The sequence below is a fragment of the Dendrobium catenatum genome, unplaced genomic scaffold, assembly GCF_001605985.2.
Source record: "Dendrobium catenatum unplaced genomic scaffold, ASM160598v2 fragScaff_scaffold_306, whole genome shotgun sequence".
NCBI lineage: Eukaryota > Viridiplantae > Streptophyta > Magnoliopsida > Asparagales > Orchidaceae > Dendrobium > Dendrobium catenatum.
The window spans coordinates 580,655-586,654 of NW_021318768.1; the positions used below are offsets into that span (position 1 = coordinate 580,655).

General features: G+C 29.4%; 1 protein-coding gene across 11 annotated transcripts in view; it reads right to left on the bottom strand.

Annotated features, from left to right (window-relative positions):
- The window catches only part of LOC110115722 (probable histidine kinase 2), a 48,494-nt gene extending 43,552 nt beyond the window's left edge, over positions 1 to 4,942 (bottom strand). For 9 of the 11 annotated variants that reach the window (XM_028693490.1, XM_028693498.1, XM_028693497.1 and 6 more), the window contains exon 1: positions 4,343 to 4,942. The gene's annotated coding sequence lies outside the window, so the exon portion shown is untranslated. The remainder of the gene's footprint in view (positions 1 to 4,342) is intronic. The other 2 variants (XM_028693496.1, XM_028693495.1) reach the window with 1 other exon arrangement.
- Between the last annotated feature and the right edge of the window lie 1,058 nt (positions 4,943 to 6,000).

Genomic DNA, 6,000 nt, shown 5'->3' on the forward strand with positions numbered 1-6,000 from the left:
TTTTTGGATTATTTTGGATATTAGATTCTTAATTTTTTTGGATAATTTTGGATGATTTGGACCTCTTGCATCGCACATAGCATTCTTTCTACTTTTTAACTTACACACTTCTAAACTATTGTATATACAAAATAATATAAGTTTATATGCCTATTGAGTATATATAAATTATGTATAAATATATAAAAATTATATGTCATAAAGACTTAAGTATCAATCATATAGCATGTCATAAATTAATTTTAAATTGTATCTATATATTTTTTATTTTTTAAAATTTTATTCACGTGCATCATGTGCACGTGCATTTTACTAGTCTCAATAAAAGCATGAAATGTGAACACCGTAAATAATGGTTCGGTGTTTGATTAAAGAATGATGCACAAATACTTTGAAGGGCGAAAATGAGGGAGATGATAAAAAAATTGTTCGTGAGTTAAATAGAAAAATTAAAAGCCTCATATTTGGAAGTTCAATAATGATAGGAGTATAATTTATTTACAAAAGTAGTCCAATTTAAAATTTGTTCTAATCATTTATAACACAATTGATAGATAGTATATCATTCAATACTTTTAAAAATGAAAACTGCTTGGATTATGGTTCATATTAGCTTACTTATTGGTTTATCTCACTACGTAGAAATAAACTAATTATAACCACTCTTTTATGAGTGATCGTGCTTTATGATCTAATTGATAAAAGAGTTTCAAGTTGCTATGGAATCGACTGGGCTATGCCCTCTTGGAACACCCTAGTGTTTATTATTGTCATCACCAACCTAAGCTACATAGGTAATAATAATTGATTGAATCATGGCTTATGCTATTGACTGTGTTTCAAGTGACAGATATTGTAATTACTATCAATTTGATTCGGGGTTCGTTTGGGACAGCTGCAACTTCTTATAAAGGTGAATGTAAATAAGTTATGGAGAAAACAACTCTTTTAAAAGATGTTATAAAAGAAGCCTCCTAGCACAAAATTGTTTTTAAAACAATAAAAAAAATAATGGCCAAACAAAAATTGTGTTTACGATCTGAAAAGCAAAGCACTAAGCTATCCCAAATAAAACCTTGATCAAAAGTCAACATTTGTGAATACCTAAGTGTTTGTGCCACTGCATGCATAATTTTGATTGAATCTTGTAAAGGGACTAGTCTATGCCCACGCTAAGTGTTCAAATAATAATTAAAAATTAAATTTAGAATACTTATGAGATAAATTTTTGTGTTAATTACAATATCAAAAGGTATGTCTTATAAATCCTTTAGAATCATTGATAAAAATATTAGACTTATTTTACATCATGAACAAGTTTATTGCTCAAAAAATCTGAAGGGATTCTTTTTTCAATTAGCCCTTAGCTAACTTGAAAAACCTATTAAGATCAAGATTTTTTCATGTCATTATACCTGATTAAAAAAAAGTATAATGATTTACATAAAATTCATTATAGTTTGACATTTTGGTGAAAAGAAAATTATTTTAAAACTTCAACAAAGGGCAACAATTTACTATTCCATGCCATAATTTTGAGACAAAGATTCCTGAAATCTTGACAATATTACTATATTTCATTTAAATTTTCAATATTTTTACAATAGTTTATACTAAAAATTAGTATAATATCGGATTTGCTTATAATAAATTCTAATACCTATGTTTTAAAACTAAATTTTTAGGATTCATTTTTCATGTTAAATTATGTTCTTATTTGTAGGGCTGCAAAAAACCAAACTGGGCCGAGCCTGTTTATTAAATTTTTTTTAAGCTCAACAAAAGTTCAATTTGAGCTTATGAATTTGATCTTAACTTGAGCTCAATTTGATCTTGTACAAGCTTATGAGCAAAGTCAACATAATTCACAACTTGCCCAAAATCATGAGTATTTGATCTTGACTTGAGCTTGGCTCGAGTTCAGCTCATATTGTATTAATCAATATCTAAACACGAGGCTCATTTATAAAATAAATGAAATTAATTAAGCCAATTATGAACAAGCCTGTTAAGAAGGTTATAAATGTGCAACTTGTCAAGCTTAGAAATGAGATTTTAATTAAATGATATTCTAAATAAACACATAAATAAGTAACTTGTATTCATGAATAAAAACAATATTGTAGAATAAATAACTATCCTACTACATTTTAGTTTATTTTTATGAAGCACAACATATCAATGTATACAATTTAACATTAACCAATCAAGCATAACTATCTTAAAAAATATATATAAATAATATTTTTTTCTTAAAATGAGGAATTCATGCAGAAAACTACAATGAACTTGGGATTTAGTAAGTCTCTATCAAATGGCAAGTGACTCGTTTGAAGCTCTACCTTACGCAAACTTCGAACAACGATGTAACAATAGAGACAAGGGAAAGCTAACCTGACTGCTAATAAAGGTTTCGAGAATAATTATATTAATTCCTAATTTTTAATTAGGTGTTAATTTAATTACCTTAATTAATATAATTTGAAATATAAATAATTAATTATGAGAATGGCCATGTTAATATTGATTTAATAATTAGTTTGTAATTGAATAATTAATTAGATAATTCTAAGTATAATTGGCAATTAAAACTTTATTAAAATAACATTTAAAAAATTATTGAAATAATTAATAGCATAAATAGTAATTAAATGATTAGTTATTTTAAAAAATAATTAAATAACTAATTAGATAATTATCATTATAATTATTGAAATACTTATTAAAATACCTCCCAAATAAGTTAGTAATAAACTATTTAAAATAATACCCTAATTATAGTAATCATATTTAAAACACAAATATTATATAAATTAACCCCCTTAAATCTTAAATAGCCTTGACAAACAGTCTCATGAGATTTATCAAGATTTAACACCTTTAGGATTTAGTAAATTAGGGTTTAAAGGATTTACGTATCTAAATAGGCCCATGTAGAGCTAAGAGAAGAAATTATAGTAATAGAGAAGCATACCATATAACCATGTGATTGCAATCTAAACTCCTTCATTCTTCATGGCTTTTTTCCCTCTCTTCTTTGTAATATAAAATCATGTGGGAAAGTGATCTAGCTGATTGGATAAAAAGGAAATTCAATTTATCATGTAGATATTTAAATTTTTAAATTGTAAATAAGTTTTAATTTTGTTATATTAATATTTTATTAACTAATGATTTGTTATGATATTAACATATAAAACATATGATTTAATTAAATTAATTATAATTCATACAGAATTTTAAAATTAAAATTAATAATAATCAGTTGTGTATAGTATATATAAATAAATTAATCTTAATAAGCACTATCCATCAATTACAAATATTAACAATCAATTTAATATTCTTAAACTTTTGTTTAAGATATTAGATTTAAATCCTAAAGTATTCAAAGAGTTCATTAAGGTTTACTTAGGTTTAACTTTGGTCATGCCAAACAATTATAAATATATACACATTTATCTAGGTTAAATGTGTATATATTGGTACTATTTACATACTAAGGCTTCATTTGAGACAACTATCCTACTTATTTCTAAAGCGGCATTCTAGTACAAATTTTTTAGTTTACACAATTTTTGCACAAGAAAGATGCTTTAAAAAGAAATAAGAAAGTTGTCCCAAACGAATTCTAGATCTTACTTGCAGTCACGGGCAGAACCAAGCTTTCCTTTTAGGGGGGAAATTATTTCATATTAATAGACTAATATTTAAGAAAATAAAAGTTGTTGACTATAAAACAGTCATTAAAAATTTCAGATGGCACATGCAAGAAGGCATAAGCGGTATCAAACAATGTCTTAAACTTCGGTAAATTATCACCTATGAAGCTTGATTTTGCCATTTAATGTTTCCTCGGATAAAATCTCACCAAATATTAGAAAAAACAATAAAGCATGATCTGTGCAACGCACTTGGCAGCTCATAATAGAAAAATCTCCTAAATTAATATTGTAAACTTTAGCATCCACAACTATAAGAGTTACAGCCATTTTCCATATAACGATGCAAAATCAAGTAGACATTCTCATGAGCGTAACCCAAAGTTCTAAACATGTTCCTGGTGAGCTTCTTCATTGAGGACGCAAGATATAACAGTCAAAATATTAAGCCAAATTTTTAAATGATCAAAATTTCTTTGAATCTTGTCTTTTATACTAGAGAAAATTACTCTGGCGTGCAGTCTCTAGTATTATGTAGTTAAAATATGCTGATGATTCCAAATCACTAGCGAAGAATCAAGAAAAATAACACCAGAAAGCTATCAGTAGGATGCTAAGTTGCTAACCGCGTTTTTTTTTTTTAAGAAAAAGGAGGGAGCAGGCGGAGGAGGAAGACGTACCCGAGCGGAGAAGCCGAAGAAAACGGAGTCCTCACGACTCACGACGGCAGTCGCCTCCTACAAAGAAGCCGAAGAAAGCGAAGAAGACGAAGCAATGAGACTCCAGAGCGGAGAAGCCGAAGAAAGCGAGTCGCCGTTCGCCAGTCGCCAGGAGTGAGGGGAGAGGCAGAGAGCCGCGGGCACTGGCCGAGTATTCGGGGTTATTTGGTATCGGATTTACAGCGCGATTTAAGTCGGATTTACGCTAAATCCAGCAAAACGGTTTTGGTGCGCGCTTTAAATTCCGGCGATGGATAAATTCCGGATTTAAGGATTTACGGCTTAAATCCCGGATTCACTACACCCCTCAGTTCGGCGGATTTATGGGATTTGGCCGAAGAAGCGCGCAAAAGGGAGACAGTTACCTACACAGCCAGCGAGTTCCCGTTGTTGCTTCCGAGCAAAATGTCGTAACTTCCGATCCGACAGAAAGGGAAAGTCGTCGAAAGCGCGAAGTCGAACAGTAGCCAAATAAGAGACGCGTGCAATCTCTACACCTCCGGCGAAGCAACGAAGATGAACAGCAAGGACGACAAGAGAAGATGAAAGACAAACCCTAGCGCCTCTAAGTTATTATTGATTAACTTAATTAACATAATTTAAATATTAATGATTAAGTAAATTAATTAAATAATTAATAGTATAATTAGTGCATAAATTAAATATCTTATTTAATTAATTGAATACGTAGTAATATAATTAGTAATTAAATATTAATAAAATTATTTTAATTAATAGAACTTTAAATATATATTATTAAATATATTTTTTTCCTTTATATTATTAAATATATAACTAATATGGTAAAGAATAATTAATGAATAACTTATATTTAACATGTTATTAAATTCATAACACCTTAATTTTTATTTTTAATTATATGTTACCAAACAGTATCTCAGAATTTAAAATTTGTTATACCAAATAGTTTTCTGATTTAATATCCTCAGAATTTATTAAATTTGAATTTACCAAATTTATTAAATATTACTTATTACCAAATAGCCCCTTCGGCAGGAACAATTATTAGGTCCTCTGACCGAATGTTTCTATAGGTTCGGCCACCATTAATTTAACGCCACGTAGCAGCCCGACGACCCGATCCAAACCCGTTATAATTTTGATATTTCACGTGTCTTTTCACGAATGGGCGGGAAAATTTTAAAACACGCGGGTATATACCGTAATGAGTAAACATTTGGCCGATTATCTACTGTACGTAGAACGTTATACAGTAATTAGGGTTTACGCAAACTTTCGCGAAGCGTTCAAGGCGATGGATGATAACGATTATTCAGTCACTTTGGAAGAGCTAGACGATTTCAACGAAACATTTGGCACTTATACTTTTGATGACGATTTTTCCGATTTTTTACAAGTATTTTCTCATCTATCTTCGTCTGATCCTCTGTTTTTTGTTTGTACCTTACCTTCTGATAACTCGGTACTTGCTCGGTATTAGGGTGTAACTAGACTCTTTATAAGTAGGTACTGAGCGATATTTATTTTTATGACTTGAATTTGGTTTTTATGCGCATGAAGAACTTGTACCGAGTTTTTTAAGAACTCGGTATTGCTCGGTATTCGTACGTATAACTCGGTATTCATAATTTTTTATT